This window comes from Squalius cephalus (assembly GCF_949319135.1).
Source record: "Squalius cephalus genome assembly, chromosome: 13".
NCBI lineage: Eukaryota > Metazoa > Chordata > Actinopteri > Cypriniformes > Leuciscidae > Squalius > Squalius cephalus.
In genome coordinates this window covers 14,139,429-14,159,642 of record NC_137134.1, presented here as the reverse complement: position 1 = coordinate 14,159,642, position 20,214 = coordinate 14,139,429, and the positions used below count along the sequence as shown (strand labels likewise).

The window sequence follows — 20,214 nt, the reverse complement described above, 5'->3', positions numbered from 1 at the left end:
TATCATGATAATTATCGATATTAACTGACAATTTTTATTGTGTTATTTTTTAGCAATATTGCACAGCCTTACACACAAATATTTAGTAAATGCAAGCGTGTGACATTATCCGTGTGATAATTTACCTGCTCATCTAGGCTTGTTAGCACAGCTTTCAACTCATCTTCATTATCGCCTCTTCTGGAACGATACATCGCAATCAAACCTTTGGCATTGACTTCCAGGGATTTGTGGAAAGTTGAGTTCAGCTCAACACCAGTGATTCTTTTAAATTCTGCATAGACCTGGAAAACAAAATTTGATAACACAAGTAAACATTAAGGACAATGTGCAGATTTGTAGTTCTGTGTTTTGAAACAACTTTGCATGTTCTTTGTTTGACTTCACACCATTTTACATTGGACCGTATTTGTTCATATATGCCTAAAAAGAGAACCAAAGATTTTTTTTAACCACCTTCTAAAACAAATGCTCCAAATGAGCCAAGTGTGAAAACGGCGTTAAAATAGGTTAACTTAATACTTGCTAAACGTACTTGTTGTTCCAAGAAAAGTGCTGGCCATCTTAGTCTGATCGTAGTGACAGGTGGTTGATCAGAAATCACCTCGCGTCTTCTTAGGGAGAAGGTCAGGTCCATTTTGGCATCGACTTGGGTTAGATTTACATTCTTCTTCTTGAGTTCTTCTTCAAGCCACATTCTCTCCCCCTCCAGTGCTGCTTCATCAAGTCCAGTTGGGAAATCAGGAAGAAAGTTGATTTCTGCCCTTTTCGGTTTTTTGAGTGTTCCACCTTGTTTACCTCTTTGTCTCTTGTTGATCTGTACTTCACTACAGCCTGTAGAGCGCAGTTTCTGTCGATAATTAGCCATTTTGAACTTTAAACTCACTTTCCATCCCTGCCATCCAGTACCAGGCCCTGGTTCACTGAGGCATGAATGCTTCACGACTAAAGCTTTAGCAACTTTCTCGTACTCATTATCACTAGGGTATGCTGAAAAGGTATACATGGACTCTGCCAACTTTTCCAGGATGTCAATTTTCATTTCGCGAGTTACTTTTAGAGGTTTTTCACTTTTTCCATATTCTTCATTTCCTTTTCTTAGCCTTAGTTCAAGCTCATAGGAAAAGGTAGGTATAGTAAAGTTGGCTGGCCATGGACCTAAACGTTGACACTGGCTGAAGGATGCTGTGGACCCAGAAGACATGCTTGCAGTGTCCAAGGTGAAATCAGATACAGTGTCATCTTGAGCTGACGTTAACTCAATCTCCCAAAACACTTTAAGAGTGACTTTGTCATCAGGCAGGTAACTAATGTCATTCAGATTACAGAGTTGATTGTCAAATGCAGGGTCTTCAAATTGAAGTGTGATGCCACGTGTAATTTCAAGTTTTTGACAGATGATATCCTTCAGCTCTTCCAGTGATGATGGCTTTCCAGGAAGGTCAAGCCTCTGAATGTTTTCTGGGCCCAGTATAACACGAAGCAACATGGTTCTAAAGGATACCTGTACAGAAATATAAGAGACAGTAACATAATGAAATCAATCAGATCATCATATAGTTATATAAAGTATTAGTGTTTGTAGGTCTGCACATTACTTACTAGCAATGAATATACCTCTTGAGACACACCAGATGCTTTCCTCCAACTTTGTACACTGTAAGAGGGTAGAAATCGTTAAGTTCTTTGAGAAGCTTTACGTGTAGTTCTCCAAAGGCACTTCCAACAACTTCGTAAGCACGAAGATGCTCAATGTACCATGAAGCCAGGCTTTTCAGGATCAACGAAACCTCACCATCAGTGATCAAAATATTCTGGATTATGCTGAACTCTGGTAATCCTGAACATGAACCAACAGAGACAGCCATACCCTTTGTGTAAGTTGTTCCATGAACAGTTACTGCTGTAGCAAAAGAAAGAGTGTTCCGACACCCAAGCTTTCTTTCAATGGCAGTCTTCAGGTTTGGTTCAAGTGAAGCTGCTCTGATGGTTTTGACCTTGCTGACTTGTAGCACTGGTTTAAAAAAACTAGATGACTCTAGGACATATGCCAGCATCAGTTGATGTCGATTTGCTAAAGTTTTCAGGATATTTTTGGTATTCTTGCTGTCACGAACGATCCTTTTAAAAAAACTATGTTTTGATTCAAATCTCATAGTCCACATGTCAAGCAAGGGCCCAAAGCAGCGGATAAGATGAGTGTAATGTTCAACAAAGTGGTGCTTGGGTTTAAGCTTTTCATTTGGAAAAACCTCTTTGAACAACTGCCTATGATCAGAAATTTTTGAGTCCAAATAGCACAGTGAATCTTCTGAAAAAGTTGGTGAGGTTACAAGCTCAACTATGTCCTTAAGGTCCATTAAAACTTGCCATGCCTTTTGATCTTCAGGTACTAGGCTGCCTATCATAAACGGAAGAAGTCTCAACAACGTCCAATTCTCATGGCCGTTACCACCAATACTTTTCTTTTTGTCAGATGCAAATGTTTTTGGAATTTTTTGTGGCTTATTTACCTTATCAGTATGGTCATATGGAAATAACTCAATGATGTTGTTAAGCTGGTCCAATGTGAGAATCTTTTCAGAAATCAGCTTCCGCAAACAGAGAGCAATTTCAAAAGGGACAATCCCTTCAAAAAAATCATGGAGTAAATCCGGAGGGAATCCAGTTACTGGATGAAAATAAGACAGGTGATCTCGCAAAACACAGCCTCGCTTCACACCATTAACATCCGTCAATTTTTCATTAGATTTTAGCTGCTCCAAATTGGAATCATGCAATTCTGGTGTCCTTAATTGAAAGTTTCCTTCTTGTACTTCAGTTGTTTGAATCTCACTCTTAGAGGCTAGACAAAACCGACAGAATTTATCCACCAGAAAGTTTTCATAAAACCCTGCCAGACCATGGGCACCAAGATTATCAGCTGAAACGACAAAAATGGTTCCTTTGATTTTTTCACCCAGCTGCTCTACAAAAATGCCTTCTCTCTCAAGAATCTTTAAATCATTGAGCAGAGGACCAAAGAATCTCTCATAACCAAATTCTTTGACATTGTCACTTTTTCCCAGAAGGGCCAACTGAATGGAATCAAGGTTTGACCGGAAATGTGGTGGCCAATTGAGTATAACCCAGTAAACAGCTGTTATCTTGTTTTTTTTACGCGAAGTACCCAGTGGGTTGGCAGTTTCAAAATCATCAATGTACAAGCCTAGGCTCAAATGCAAATCTTCATTTTGAAAAAGTTTGTTTCCTTTATAATAGTGTCCATCTCTGAATGAAGTATATAATCCAGTTGTTTCTGTTGAAGAATTGAAAGTGTTTTCAAAAACTTCGGATCGGCTCAATAAAGTATTTAAAAGTTTTAAAATAGGAACATAGACAAATGACTTTTTGTTTGGTCTTTCAAAAACGTATTCCACGGGTTCAACTACAGTAAAGTTGTTTTTGAAATATGCTAATCGTTTGTGGTGTGTTGCCAATGACCCTTTTCCACTAGTGACAAGTAAAGGGTTAGATTTATGTATGACTTCAGATATTTCTGAAATTACAGTTTCATTAACAGTACAATTGTTTCTTTGCAAAATGTCCTTAATAAGACTAACTGTATGCAAGCTTGAAAAAGACAGTAAATCGTTAAGATTTTCAATTATTACCTGAATGGCATTAGTGGATAAATGAAGAACTGTTTGCATACACAGTAATAGTGCTGCAACTTTGTGTTCCAATGACGTATTACAATCTAAAGAATCATTCTCGCTAGTGGTGTTCACAAGTGGAGCATTAGTTTCCTCAATATCCTCACTCCCCTCTTCAGTTACAAATTGTTCGCAATGCGTTAAAACAGATTCTTTTAAATCCTTTGGAGTTCGTTTACTATGTTTGCGATTTCTGTGCGTTTTAAAAGTTGATAATACATTGGTTTCAAATGTACAGTTTACAAAAGGGCATGCTACAGTCTCATGTTGCTTCAGATGGCTTGCAAGATGGCTAAAATATGTCTTTTCCTCACAGATGTCACTGAACTCGCAAACAGAGCAACCGAATGTAGAAAACTCTTTCACTTTTTTTTCTGAGTGAAATCTTGCCAGATGAGTCTTTAACGCACCTTTGGTTTTAAAAGTACACACACAATGTGTGTAAATGCAGTGGAGTGTTCTCGTCACGTGCCAGTGCTTAAGAAGATAGTGTTGAAGGAGAATTGATTGGCTTTTGGCTGTAAACTTGCAATGGCGACAGAGCATCACGTTGGCCACACCCTGATGGAGAAATAAAAGTACAATTGATCACAAAAAAATAAAAGTACAATTGATCACAATAAAATAAAATGACCTTTAATTAAATTATTTAACATAACTATATTAGTTCGGGCTATTTCCTTAAATTTGTTATGAAACAGGAGTTGCAACCAATTTTACTCCATATTGTAATATATTTAGGCTATAATTGAAATATACTTAGGCTATAGTACAATACAAAGTGTGTCAAAAAAAAGAAATCATTCTAATCCAAAATTATGTGATCACTAATATAAATCACTTAGTGCACGAATATGAGTACACAAAATAATAGTATCAGCTGATTCACGACCTAGGAAGCTTATAGAGAGCCTAAGTCCCACCCCTCCGCTTCCGGCTCATGGGACCTTATTTCGGAAAAAATATGTATGGAAGTCAATGGTGAGAGACAACTTATCTTTTTATTCCGTCTGAACTGTGCCCTGAATTACACATATGATGTTTGTCAATTTAAAAGGTAATTATGAAAGTCAAGAAAGTCGCAGTTTGTCATAAAACAGAAGAGTAACGTTTAGTTTTATGTGAAAATCGCTCAATGAACTAGCCTACATCTCTCATCTCCCATTATGTACGTCACAAGATCCGTTGCTCGTATGTGTGTATTCTGGCTCAAAACACTCAGGCATGACGGCGTAACGTTACCATTATAATGTAAGACTATAGAAAAAATGTCAGACGTTAGCTTCAGTAAAGTTAGCTTCATTCATTGAGAGAAAAGGTATGACGTCCCATGTGCGCCTTCTGGGTTTGTAGTCTTTGTAATTACGTATTTTCACAGTCTTATACCTCAGCAGTTTTACATCAAGCTGCGACTTTCTTGACTTTAAAATGTATCTTTTAAATTGACAAACATCATATGTGTAAATCAGGGCCCAATTCAAACGAGATCAAAATATTTGTTGTCTCTCGCCATTGACTACCATACAATATTTTTCCGAACTAAGGTCCCATGGTGGTCGACCGGAAGGGGAGGGACTTAGGCTCTCTATAGAGACAGAGCGTATTTAGGCCACGCCCACACCCAGGGGGAAAACAAACCAACCGTCCCCATTGACTTTGCATTGCGAGAGGCTGCCTCCTTGTCATTTCTTGCTTCTAACTAAAGACAGAAAAATGCCTAAAAGCTGCTGTGTGACAAGGTGTATAGCAAACAAGCTAAAAAACCCAGAAATAAGTTTTTATTAGCTCTCGACCCCAAAAAAACGAGTGTTTAGGACATAAAAGTGGATACAGGCAGTTGAGACAGAGCGTCACGTGTCTCATTACTCTGAGAACTAACGTACGCCCGCTGGAGGATACCATAATCGGCTACACAGGATAGTTTATCTTACAGAAATATAATATATAAAACTGACATTTGGATATTTGACTCCCCAGTGACCAAATGTTTAACTTACTGCACACGTAGTGTATTTTTAGTGCATACTGAGTGTCAGGATCCCACAATTTACCCATTCGTTCCAGCCTGTATCCACTTTTATGTCCTCAAACGTTCGTTTTTTGGGGTCGACAGCTTATGAAAACTTATTTCTGGGTTTCTTAGCTTGTTTGCTGTACACCTTGTCACATAGCAGCTTTTAGGCATTTTTCTGTATTTTGTTAGAAGCAAGAAATGACAAGGAGGCAGCCTCTCGCAATGCAAAGTCAATGGAGACGGTTGGTTTGTTTTCCCCCTTGGTGGGCGTGGTCTTCAGATTATGACGCGTTGCGCTCTGTCTCTGAGACACCCATTGATAACGGCGTTGTGAAATGCCGTCCTCAAGAGGTCAAAACGCGGTTTTAAAATGAGCGCCATTTTATCGTAGCTGCAACGTTAGATATTCAGGTTATGTCGGTCTCTTCAGGGGACCGTTGCAAAAGTTTTCACAATCTTATCTGCATAAATCACACTCACATTACCCTAAAATAGCGTATTAATGTGTTTAACATTGCACGTTTCATAGATTTCAGTTACTCGCATCCATAAAAGTAGGCCTTAACGTTAATTTACATGGGCTATAATGATGAGAGAAAGACCGCATTCTCTTCACGTTACGGAAACACAAAAATTATCATACAACATACCGAAATTAAACCTATTACATGTTATAGTAGTACATTTTACATGTTTTATTAATCAAACGAGTAATATACAACGTTCCCTTAGCTAAACGTAAGGTAAACGTTACGTTACATGGCGGCCTTCCCCTCGGACATAAGTTAGGCCTAACGTTTTATGGTTTTAAAATGTAACTTACGCCTATAAATATCCACACAAAACAACGAATATGTTTAGGTGGTACGATTATGTTGTACATAAGTTTTTGTCGATAAACTTGAACATATTCGAAATATTAACATATTCCGTGCCAAGTGAACTTGACGTAACGTTACACTTAACTTTCTCTCGGACATAACTTATAAAACATTTCTAAATAACTTACCAGTCACAAACTACGTCTCAGGACGTAACAACACAAAACCATTGAATATGTTGTACATTTTTGTCATTATTAGGCCTAAAATTGATAATTTATTCAGTGCCACTTTCACTTACCTTAAATATGAACTTGACAAAATGTCTCCCGTACCGCAGCCGAGCCGATGCCTTGTAAAACCCGCGAAGTCAAAGGAGATGTATCCTTCCGCTAAATCAAAGGAGATGTAGTCCCTCCAGATCCTTCTGCGCAGTCAAACCATAATCCAGAATCCTTCCATTCTCTCCTAAATGTAGCGATGCGCTTTTATTTTTTTATTTATTACCAAAAATAGACGGCTATATTCAAGATTTAAAAAAAATAAAGGTTTTATATATGAAAGTGTTGTAGGATCCATCCGCTCTCATAATGCAGAAACGAAACTTCGACAATTTAATAAATGTTGTTTTGATATTATATCAAATGTTTATTAAATGTTTATAAATGTTCATTTTAACAACAAAACAAAAAATAAGTTCTGTTTTACACATTAAATTATTTTATAGCATAACCGGCCTTAATACTTTATGTTGGCTAGATTTGTGTTTATTTGTCCAGTCAACATTAGCCATCCTAAAGTTGACTGGATTTGAAAATATCTCTTCATTTAATTTTTTTCCAAATATATTTTTGCTGACTTAACATAATATGTCTTCTTAACTAATCCCAAGCATGAAAATTGGTTCAACTTAAATATTTATGCTCTTCCAATATTTTATTAATTGGCGAATAAGAACCTATATAGGTTCTTAATGATTCTGTGATCAATCTGCACGTAACGTGTGACCTACTGATCATGTATGACAGTAAATCATTTGTACAGAAACAATTTAAAACGTGCATTCCCCCGATCAAAAATTTGTATACATATGGCATGACTGGCTCGTGACTCAAACTACTGAAGCAAGCCAAGCTCAACCAAAACAGACACGAGAAAGGCCGAGCTGAGCACTCACTGAGTTGACCCGGCAAACGTTGAGTATGGACTGGCCGGTACTGAATCCGCGGCGCGGGCCTGCTGTGCGGCCTGACGAAAGAGGAAGACCCTTCCCCTCGCGTGAAGAGGGCGGCATTGCCTTACTAACCATTTCTCAATGGTGGGAATTATTGCATGGACCGGTGCAGAGAAATACGCGGAAGGAGATCGCGGATGTTTCGCCCGCGGTTATGATCCCGTTTGTCAAGCCTGACGCCCGCGATATTGGTCAGAGGATTGCGGCAGAGGTTCTCCAAAGACGAGAGGTTATTCATCGGACGGGAATCGCTCGATTCGGACCTGTTAGGACGATACTGTCGGACTACATGCTGCAAAAACTGTCAATGGAATGAGGTGGGACTGCTGAGTATATATACACACCTCTTACCATTGATTGCTGAGTGCTCTCCACCTGTGTTAATTATCTGAACGTGCTCCTCCCGAACCTTGTTAATAAAACATCATTAACGGATGCGCGCCGCACGAAAAAAACCGCAGCACCGACAAATAAAAGTAAATAAACCAATTACAACGAGGACACTATAACATACAATAAAGGGAACTTCCACGAGTGTGAACTAAATCTTTCAATGTGTGACGATATGCATAAAATGATAAACGCGACGGCTCCGACATTCATTTGCCTAACAAGCCAGATTTCAACTAAATAACATTACGTAAACAGCTTGACATATAGTTAAATATAATTTTCGGTTTTTACCACAGAAGTATCAGAATGGCTTCCACACATCCGAAATCCGACTTTATAAAGAAACTTTGGCTGCTATCATCTGCGTGTGTAATGGCGCTTTGCATCTCAAACTTTTCGCGCCGATCAGGTTATGGTTCCCAGAATGCAACTCGTAATTCAAAATACCGGTAAAAGACCTGTAAAAGACAAATACGGAAAATTCCTTCAAAATAATATGGTACATTGCACCGTTTTTTTACGGATTTTTTTTACAGTGTACTGACAAGAATTACCTGGTGTTAATCCATCCAGGGGCAATGTCAGCTTCCCCTCCTGTCTTGCCAGGTACAGGATCTTCTCAGCATAGATGGGTAGCCAAGTTTCAAACAACTTTGATGCAGCACAATGCAGGACAAGAAAGTTCTGTGCAATCTATAAAATGGAAAACACATTTTTAAAACCAATTCAATGTAGCACACTAATAAAGCGTTTTAAACAATGCATCCTCATATTCAAGATCATATTTCCCTATACCTACCATGCCTTTGGTCATCAGACGAGGGAACTCTTCGAGGATCTGATCGATGGTCCAATTGTTGATCATTTTTAAAACAATAAGTAGTAATATCTCACCGATCAGCACAATGAGCAGAAGCCCGTTCATCAGAGCAGATATGATGATAATAATCTGACATTGTGTCTGATTCTGATCAATAAACTCCAGCGCTGTATGATTGTGACACTCAGTTAGTTGAGTTGATTCTGTAATGAAAGTGTTCAGAGTTTGTTAATGTCAGTCTCCAGCTGGAGCACAATGACTGCAATTTTATAAACCTTTAATATCTGTAACATATTCATCTCTGTGGAGCAACCACTGAGAGTGATAATTATGATTTTCATACACGTTTAAAAAACTGATTTCGTAAATAACAAGTAATGAAAAATAAACATTCACACTGTACATCAATATGTTTTGATCAATAGAGGAGAAAATGAACTCACCGTGCAGTGCAGTCTGGTGCTGTTGCTGAGTTTTGGAGGTGTGCGTGTGTTCATACAGTGATAAACTCCTAATTCATCAGCGGTTACATTATTTATAACTAGACGATGTTTAAATTGCAGTGAATATTTCTTTCTGAATGTTTTATTTAAGTAAAAAGTTGCTGTTGGAGTGGAGGTTGACCGTAGAATCACTGTTGGAGGATCTGGTGTTTTCAGTAAAATCCAATAAACCTCATTTTCATCGAGATCACAGTTTATGGTTGATCTGAGACTGCAGCTCGACAACAGATTAACACATCTATAAGATAAAAACATGCGTCATTACTGTTACCTGATTAAAATCACTGTGAACCTTTAAAGGTGAACTAAGTAACTTTTTTATCTTAACCGAACAGCTTCTCGCACCCCTCGAGCGCCTGTGAGACGAAAAACCACCCTTGCAACTTTGGGCCGGCGGGCTGATATGAGATCTCGCGATGTAACAAACTGCTTTACGGCACTGCACACATATACTATCTAAACATTTATATGCTAGCCTTCTGTGTATTATACATACCTCAGTGGACATGGCTCCGTGCGTTCGCCGGGTTCTTTGAAAACAAATGCACATGACCAGCGGGAGAAGATGGGACGAGCCAACGAGTTTTGACGACAGTATTGTCAAATATCTATTCCGAAGCTGTAGGGGGAGCTCTATAGAGAAACCCGTGCGCAAAAAGCGAGAAAACAGCGAAGAAATCGGCAAAGCTGCATAATGCAGCTTTAACATAAAGCCATTAATGGTTAAAGGGATACTTCAGGATTTAGCATTAAGCTTTGTATTAGTAGAAAACCTGTAGTATTTTCGAATTACCATGCTTTCCACCCTCATATCTCCCTGAGATGAGAGATTTATGTATTTTTTGTCTGGAAAAAATCCACCGATGACGCAAAAATCGTCATTTTGCATCATCGGAGGATTTTTTGGCCAGAGGCTAAAGACTTCAGCCAGTAGGAGGAGCTGTCCCGCATGTTTTCAGCCCACCCATAGAGGATGGGATCTCACTCACAGAATGTACACAGTGTCATGCTCTGTGGAGAAAGCTGACTAGTAGGGGTTACCATTCTCTTTTTCAGACATAGGCGAGACAGCTCGCGCGCCTATTGGCTGCCCTGCGGCAACTGCAGCAGCCTATCGATTCTTCAGGAACACCTGTGTATCCTCACTCATGATTCCTCAGGAACACCTGTGTGTCCTCACTCATGGTTCCTCAGGAACACTTGTGTATCCTCACTCATGATTCCTCAGGAACACCTGTGTGTCCTCACTCATGGTTCCTCAGGAACACTTGTGTATCCTCACACATGATTCCTCAGGAACACCTGTGTGTCCTCACTCATGGTTCCTCAGGAACACTTGTGTATCCTCACTCATGATTCCTCAGGAACACCTGTGTGTCCTCACTCATGGTTCCTCAGGAACACTTGTGTATCCTCACTCATGATTCCTCAGGAACACCTGTGTATTCTCACTCATGATTCCTCAGGAACACCTGTGTATCCTCGCTCATGATTCCTCAGGAACACCTGTGTATCCTCGCTCATGATTTCCTTGCTCATGATTCCTCAGGAACACCTGTGTATCCTCACTCATGATTCCTCGGGAACACCTGTGTGTCCTCGCTCATGATTCCTCAGGAACACCCGTGTATCCTCGCTCATGATTCTTCAGGAACACCCGTGTATCCTGGCTCATGATTCCTCAGGAACACCTGTGTGTCCTCGCTCATGATTCCTCAGGAACACCTGTGTGTCCTCACTCATGATTCCTCAGGAACACCTGTGTGTCCTCACTCATGACTCCTCAGGAACACCTGTGTGTCCTCGCTCATGATTCCTCAGGAACACCTGTGTATCCTCGCTCATGATTCCTCAGGAACACCTGTGTGTCCTCACTCATGATTCCTCAGGAACACCTGTGTGTCCTCACTCATGATTCCTCAGGAACACCTGTGTGTCCTCACTCATGATTCCTCAGGAACACCTGTGTGTCCTCGCTCATGATTCCTCAGGAACACCTGTGTATCCTCGCTCATGATTCCTCAGGAACACCTGTGTGTCCTCACTCATGATTCCTCAGGAACACCTGTGTGTCCTCGCTCATGATTCCTCAGGAACACCTGTGTGTCCTCACTCATGACTCCTCAGGAACACCTGTGTGTCCTCACTCATGATTCCTCAGGAACACCTGTGTGTCCTCGCTCATGATTCCTCAGGAACACCTGTGTATCCTCGCTCATGATTCCTCAGGAACACCTGTGTGTCCTCACTCATGATTCCTCAGGAACACCTGTGTGTCCTCGCTCATGATTCCTCGGGAACACCTGTGTGTCCTCGCTCATGATTCCTCAGGAACACCTGTGTGTCCTCACTCATGACTCCTCAGGAACACCTGTGTGTCCTCACTCATGATTCCTCAGGAACACCTGTGTGTCCTCGCTCATGATTCCTCAGGAACACCTGTGTATCCTCGCTCATGATTCCTCAGGAACACCTGTGTGTCCTCGCTCATGATTCCTCAGGAACACCTGTGTGTCCTCACTCATGATTCCTCAGGAACACCTGTGTATCCTCGCTCATGATTCCTCAGGAACATCTGTGTATCCTCGCTCATGATTCCTCAGGAAAACCTGTATATCCTCACTCATGATTCCTCAGGAACACCTGTGTGTCCTCACTCATGATTCCTCAGGAACACCTGTGTGTCCTCACTCATGATTCCTCAGGAACACCTGTGTGTCCTCACTCATGATTCCTCAGGAACACCTGTGTGTCCTCGCTCATGATTCCTCAGGAACACCTGTGTGTCCTCGCTCATGATTCCTCAGGAACACCTGTGTATCCTCGCTCATGATTCCTCAGGAACACCTGTGTGTCCTCACTCATGATTCCTTACTCATGGTCGCTTATGACCAGTAACTGTTGGAGTATCGCTCTTCTGTGATCCCGACTACGTTCTAACATCTTCACCGCTGATGCATACCTGAGGATCTCCGGCCCCCAAGCCTCTCTCCCGTGCAGGATGACGTGGATTCTCCGGTCAAGTTTCTGGTTCGTGCTTGGCTGGCTTCTGGTGTCTCTTGCCCACCTGCAAGCCGATGCTCTGTTCCAGTACTCTGTTGCTGAGCTTTTGAAGCTCCGACGCCATGTCGATGTCCTCCAGCCTCTACCTGGTTGCTCCATTCCTTCGGACATCTTCTTCCAGCCAAACCGGAGATACATCCACCGTGGATCGCGCGGTAAGCGCTTTTACAAGAACTCTTATTCCTCCATCCCAACTTGGCTTACCACACGCCGCCGCTCTCGTAACGCTAGCCGGGGAGCTAATCACAGTAGCCTGGCTAGCCTGCCCAAAGTGACTAACTCTGCCTGCAAAAGTAGCTTTGCCACCGTCAATTTCGGTCTCTTGAACATCCGCTCTCTCAATAACAAGGGTCCTCTAATCAGAGATGTCCTTATGGATTATAATCTTGATTTTTTATGTCTGACAGAGACCTGGCAACTGACTAACGATTTCATTCCTCTTAACGAGTCTGCCCCGCCGGGGTTTGTTTACAATTGCCAGCCCCGTGCTTCCGGACGTGGCGGAGGTCTTGCACTGTTTCATCGCGAGACCTGGAAAGTAGTGCCGATTCCTGCTTCTCCTCTATTTTCATCCTTTGAGTATTCTGCTTCATTGTTGCCTGGACCCTCTCCCACAGTTGTGGTCACTGTTTACCGTCCCCCAAAATATAACAAGGATTTTCTGAATGACTTTTCTCAGCTTCTCACCCATCTTTCAACCCTCTCCCATAACTTAATCATCCTGGGTGACTTCAACATTCATATGGACAATATCAGTTCTCTGCTCTCCAGAGACTTTTCATCTTGCCTGGAAAGCTTTGGTCTGAATCAATATATTGACTCTTCAACTCATTGTAAAGGGCACATACTGGATTTAGTCTGTTGTTCTGGCGTCACCCCCTCTGGCTGTAAAACTCACTCCGTTGCTTTTTCTGACCACATGCTCATTACTTTTAACATCACCCTCCCGCTATCTAAAATGACCATCCCTCGCACCATCTACTTCCGGAATATTAAGGACATTAACACTGCCACCTTTGCATCTGATATCAATAATTTTCCCAGTATATCTGCCTGTTGTTCACCTGATGAAGTAGTTTCTTACTACAACAAAAATCTTCACACTCTCTTGGACACCCATGCTCCTATGAGATCCAGATCAGTTTCCTTCACCCGTTCAGCACCCTGGTTCACTCCCGCCCTACGCCTTCTGAAATCTCAGGGTCGTCAGCTGGAACGCCTTGCCAATAGAACTGGACTCACCATTCACAACAATATGTACAAGGACCATGTTAATCTGTATAAGGACTCCCTCTCCTCAGCTAAATCTGCCTACTACTCTCATTTAATCCACTCTAATCATCACAATTCTAAAACCCTCTTTTCCCTTCTCACCTCCATTTCAAAACCTCCTGACTCTCTTCCCTACCATATGCAATCCCAGGACTTCTGCAATAAACTTATGTCCTTCTTTGTCTCTAAAATCACGGATATCCATAAACACCTGACTTCATCTGGAGCTGCAGTTTCTGGAGGCAACCTCAACACCCCTTATCCATCCCCAATAACTACTTTTTCCAGTTTCGACCTTCCCTCCGTTCAAGCCATTTCTGATATTATTCATAAATCTAAACCCTCCACATGTCAGCTCGACCCACTCCCCTCCACCCTGGTTAAATCCTGCTGCTCTTCACTTGCCCCTCTCATCACTGAGATTATCCACTCCTCCCTAAGATCCGGTTCAGTTCCCCCTTCACTCAAAACTGCCTCGGTCACACCCATTCTGAAAAAACCTGGCCTGGACCCCACCAATTTCAACAATCTTCGTCCCATATCCAACTTACCCTTCATATCCAAAATTTTGGAAAAATCTGTCGCTTTTCAACTCCATAATCACCTCATGTCCAACAGCATCTACGAGCAGTTCCAATCCGGTTTCCGTCCACTTCATAGCACCGAAACCGCACTCCTCAAAATTACTGATGACCTTCTCATGGCTTCTGATTCTGGACTACTTTCAATTCTCATTCTTCTGGACCTCACAGCAGCTTTTGATACCATTTCTCATCCTACCCTCCTCAGTCGACTATCATCCATTGGTATCACCCACATTCCCTTAGCCTGGTTTACTTCATACATTTCTGATCGCACACAGTTCATACAATTCAAATCCCAGAAATCCGTTACTTTCCCCGTCTCTGCTGGAGTGCCCCAAGGCTCTGTATTGGGGCCTCTCCTTTTTATCATCTACATCCTCCCTCTTGGTCACATCCTCCGTAAACACAACATTAAATTCCATTGCTACGCGGACGACACCCAGCTCTACCTCTCTACTAAACCTTCCTCCTTACTCCCACCAACCTCCCTCACCCTCTGTCTCCAAGAAATCCACTCTTGGTTCTCATCCAACTTTCTCAAACTGAACAGTTCCAAAACCGAAGTCCTCCTGGTAGGCACACCTCATACTCTCTCCAAAGCCAATAAAGTTTCCATTGCCATTGATAACTCAATTGTCCTTCCCTCCCCTCAGGTTAAGAGTCTGGGTGTCATCCTCGATAGCACACTATCTTTCCAGTCTCACATTAATAGCATCACCCGGTCTGCCTACTTCCACCTGCGCAACATCTCCCGTCTCCGTCCCTCTCTCACTCCCCAAACCACCGCCATCCTGGTTCACAGTCTCGTCACATCTCGGATAGATTATTGCAACTCACTCCTGTTTGGTCTCCCCAATAAGTCGCTCCAGAAGCTGCAGCTCCTCCAGAACTCTGCTGCACGCCTGATTACTCGGACCCCCATCTCTCATCATATCACTCCCATCCTGCAACAACTTCACTGGCTTCCCATCAAACAGGGGATCATCTTTAAAATAATTCTCATCACTTTCAAAGCAGTTCATAACATGGCTCCTCCATACATCTCAGATCTCCTCCATTTAAACATCCCGACCCGTTCACTCCGATCCTCCCATACCTGCCAGCTTTCCGTTCCCCCTGCCCGTCTTGTCACAATGGGGAGCAGGGCGTTTAGTCGCTCTGCTCCCCATCTCTGGAATTCCCTACCTCCTGACCTCCGTACCATGGACTCATTTCACCTCTTCAAATCCAAACTCAAAACTTTTTTGTTCAGACAGTCATATTCCGCCTGACCCATATCAGCTCATTGTTGTCTTGCCGCGGTTTAAACTTATTTGACTTTTTAAATGTTTATATCTGCTTTGTACAGTGTCCTTGGGTGTCCTGATAAGGCGCTTGAAATAAAATGTATTATTATTATTATTATGATTCCTCAGGAACACCTGTGTGTCCTCGCTCATGATTCCTCAGGAACACCTGTGTGTCCTCGCTCATGATTCCTCAGGAACACCTGTTTATCCTCGCTCATGATTCCTCAGGAACACCTGTGTATCCTCGCTCATGATTCCTCAGGAACACCTGTGTGTCCTCACTCATGATTCCTCAGGAACACCTGTGTATCCTCGCTCATGATTCCTCAGGAACATCTGTGTATCCTCGCTCATGATTCCTCAGGAACATCTGTGTATCCTCGCTCATGATTCCTCAGGAACATCTGTGTATCCTGGCTCATGATTCCTCAGGAACACCTGTGTATCCTCGCTCATGATTCCTCAGGAACATCTGTGTATCCTGGCTCATGATTCCTCAGGAACACCTGTGTGTCCTGCTCATGATTCCTCAGGAACACCTGTGTATCCTCGCTCATGATTCCTCAGGAACATCTGTGTATCCTCGCTCATGATTCCTCAGGAATATCCTGTGTATCCTCGCTCATGATTCCTCAGGAACATCTGTGTATCCTCGCTCATGATTCCTCAGGAACATCTGTGTATCCTCGCTCATGATTCCTCAGGAACACCTGTGTATCCTCGCTCATGATTCCTCAGGAACATCTGTGTATCCTCGCTCATGATTCCTCAGGAACATCTGTGTATCCTGGCTCATGATTCCTCAGGAACACCTGTGTGTCCTCACTCATGATTCCTCAGGAACACCTGTGTATCCTCGCTCATGATTCCTCAGGAACACCTGTGTATCCTCACTCATGATTCCTCAGGAACACCTGTTTATCCTCGCTCATGATTCCTCAGGAACACCTGTGTGTCCTCACTCATGATTCCTCAGGAACACCTGTGTATCCTCACTCATGATTCCTCAGGAACACCTGTGTGTCCTCACTCATGATTCCTCAGGAACATCTGTGTATCCTCGCTCATGATTCCTCAGGAACATCTGTGTATCCTGGCTCATGATTCCTCAGGAACACCTGTATGTCCTCGCTCATGATTCCTCAGGAACACCTGTGTGTCCTCACTCATGATTCCTCAGGAACACCTGTGTGTCCTGCTCATGATTCCTCAGGAACACCTGTGTATCCTCGCTCATGATTCCTCAGGAACATCTGTGCATCCTCGCTCATGATTCCTCAGGAACACCTGTATATCCTCGCTCATGATTCCTCAGGAAAACCTGTATATCCTCACTCATGATTCCTCAGGAAGTTTCCTTGCTCCTCATTACAATAAGAGAACAGAGATTTCCTTCAAGATGGCCGAGTACGATCGGTTTCCAAATCACAGGTTGGAGGACGTAGGAACGAGGAAACATCAATTTGAGTATTGAGAAGCACCCTGACTTTGATCTAAATGTGTTAGCTAAATTAAACTTATTTACCACTGATGTTTTTTTTGTTTTGTTTTTTGTTAAACCAGAAACCACATTTCTGCTTTCACACTTTGGATAAAAGCATCAGCCAAATTAATAAATGTAAATGAAAAACATTAGGTTTTAGTAAAAAGTATAAGATTATAAATATCCAAACAACTTTGACAGATGCATTATTTCATCAAAATAATTTATTGGGTCTTGACCATAATAAGATCATGCAAATACAATGAATCTATGCTCCTTTGTTTATACATGAGAATATGTTAAACACTTCACAGTTCCTGCAAATAAAACAATATTTTCAAGATGAAAGTTTACATAATTGTTAAGGCAGCAACATATTGACAGACTCACTTGTCTTTTAACCAGAAATTTAACTTTTCAAGATCTCATTCTGTTAATAAGTATTCAGTGCATAAGGCAAGAATATAGCAGCACAAAAGTTGTGGCAGCAAAAGGGAAACACCACCTCCTCCACTGTTTTTAGCGCTAAAGCTCATGCAATTGCTACCGGTACACCAAGCTGTACCGTTGTGTCATGTACAGTGCCGCCTTAACCTAATGTTAGGCCCCGGGGCTGAGAGGTTTTGTAGGCCCCCCATCCCCTCGATTTATAGAGTCTCATTTTTAAAAAGTGTAATATCTAGGTAATCTACATCACAAAATGCATTAGTTTCTTTCGAGACCTACAACAGTGAGTTTTCCCTCTTTGAGCCAGAAAACACCATAATATTGTTGGGCGATTTCACTGTTTTATATGATTTGACTGTAACTAACCACAAACATGGATATAATAAAATGATGCATGGAAAAGAAAAGTTGACTATTAGGGACAAGAAAATTGATTATTTGTCAAATTCGGATGACGTTTTAGTAATTTATGACAGTATGAGTGAGTTTAATTTGTAGATTGATCAGTCGTTAATCTAGTAGCCTAAATAATTGAATCCACTGAACACTACTGTGTGGTAATATAAAAACACTCTCCCAACAGCATACTGTTTCTTTTGAGCCTAATTCCTAGTCAAATTAAAATAATATAGTTGTATCACTGTGATGGTGTTTTGTATAGATGTGGCCAGACGAGCAGTCTGCCAATAACATTAGAGCGACAGCACTACCAACGACCACAAGCGACTTCACATAGAGACTAGCAGGGGCGGACTGGCCATCTGGAGCACAGGGACTTTTCCCGGTGGGCCACTGGCCAATGTGGGCCGGTCCACCCGGTACACAAATTTTTTTTTTTTTTTCATAATATTACATCTCTACGCAAATGGATGAGTGAGTCGGGCGTATTTCAAGATACGCAATGGACTCCATTGCATATCTTGAAATACGCCCCCTTTCATGTCTCATTTACAGAGAGAGAGAGAGAGAGAGAGAGAGAGAGAGAGAGAGAGAGAGAGAGAGAGAGAGATTTATCCGTTACAGCGAATTTCTCTGAGCAGATAATTACAAATAATTGTCCATGGATGAAAAGGTGGAAGAAAAGAAAAGGTGGAGCTGAAAAGTTGCTTTAAAAAAAAAGCATCAGTTTAATGTCACATGATAGCCTAATAGTATGCCATGAGAATTCGTTTTAATGCAAAATAGTTTCAATCTGGATTCAGGAGTTTCAGCTGAGTGGTGCAGCCTACTCTGAGTAGTGTATCTTACACTGCACTGATACCCCCTGACTAGCTGATTTGCTGTCTTGATAGTTTTATATTAATAATGTTGTATGTCTTAATGTTTTTCTGTTTGTTTCCCTTTGTTTTACAAATATGACCTAATATGTTGTGTTACTTCAAATAAATGTTCAAATAGCATTTATTTTGTATTGTGTTATATTTTTATGCTATAAGTGGTGTTAAATATTATTCTGCACATTAATGAGCCAATGTGTTATGATGTGGGATGTGGTGGGCTGCTGTGGGCCAGAAAGTCCAGGGCCACATATGCTCTTTGTTTGGAGTCAATTGTGGAGTGGATTTTGTTGCTTGGACTCGGACTTCTCTCACGATTTCTTTCAGAGACTTGGCCCACATCTTTCAGGCCCCTTTGGACTCGTATCAGATAAGTTGTGCTTTAATGTGATTGTCTAAGTGATGGTATCCAGGGAACTGAGTGGTATTTAAACAAATGGGAAATACTTGAATACTACTATTGTGTCCATCTGAGATTGAAACAAGCGGCTTATGATTGTCAAAGTACAGTGTATTCTGTTTTCTTTTGGGGTTTTGTTTTAAATGTTTTGTTAATTCATATGTCTATTGGGAGTTTTCATTTTCACTGTGCTATTAAGCAATATAAAGTAAGTCAGATGGTTCATTCATTCTGAAGATTCTGGTGTGATTTTAACAGACATTTTCCATAGGTATAGAACCCCTTTATTCTGTGTTGCCCTTTACCTGAGTATAGCGTGGAGGTGGTTACAACACAAACATTAGAACAAACTAACATTCAAATAATAATCCGCCCAGGTAAGAATAAACCCCATGGTTAAATAACAGAACTAATCAGATAACAAGAGACACCTGAGCATAATTAGCAAGAACAAAAGAACTACAAAGACCATGAACACAACAAAAGGAACATGAACTCAAATGACACAAGCACAGGGTCCTTACATTAACACTGAATAATACTTTAATAACAAAACATCATTGTGTACTTTTTTGGCTTTCCTATCTCATTGTTATTTATAATTTATTTATTATTTGTGTGTAAATATGTATGTCTGTAATTTAATGTTAGCAATGCTTTGGCAATTTGTAAAGCTTTTTACCAGGTCAATGAAGCCACTTGAATCTTGAATCTATTAACATTATAATAATGTAAAAGAATAGACGTATACAAAACAAATGTACAAGTTACAAATGAATTCACAAAGTTCAACTGAATTAAAACAAGCAACACACAACCAAACCTACATGCTGATACTGTAATAAAAGTTTGAAAGGCAAATTTATTAGACTGTGAAGTTTCACCCTCTCTCTCTCTCTCTCTCTCTCTCTCTCTCTCT

At 41.3% G+C, this 20,214-nt stretch overlaps 1 protein-coding gene across 2 annotated transcripts in view; it reads left to right on the top strand.

The window, feature by feature from the left end:
• The window catches only part of LOC307169377 (ICOS ligand-like), a 107,915-nt gene that overhangs the window by 63,263 nt on the left and 24,438 nt on the right, over positions 1 to 20,214 (top strand). The window lies entirely within an intron of this gene.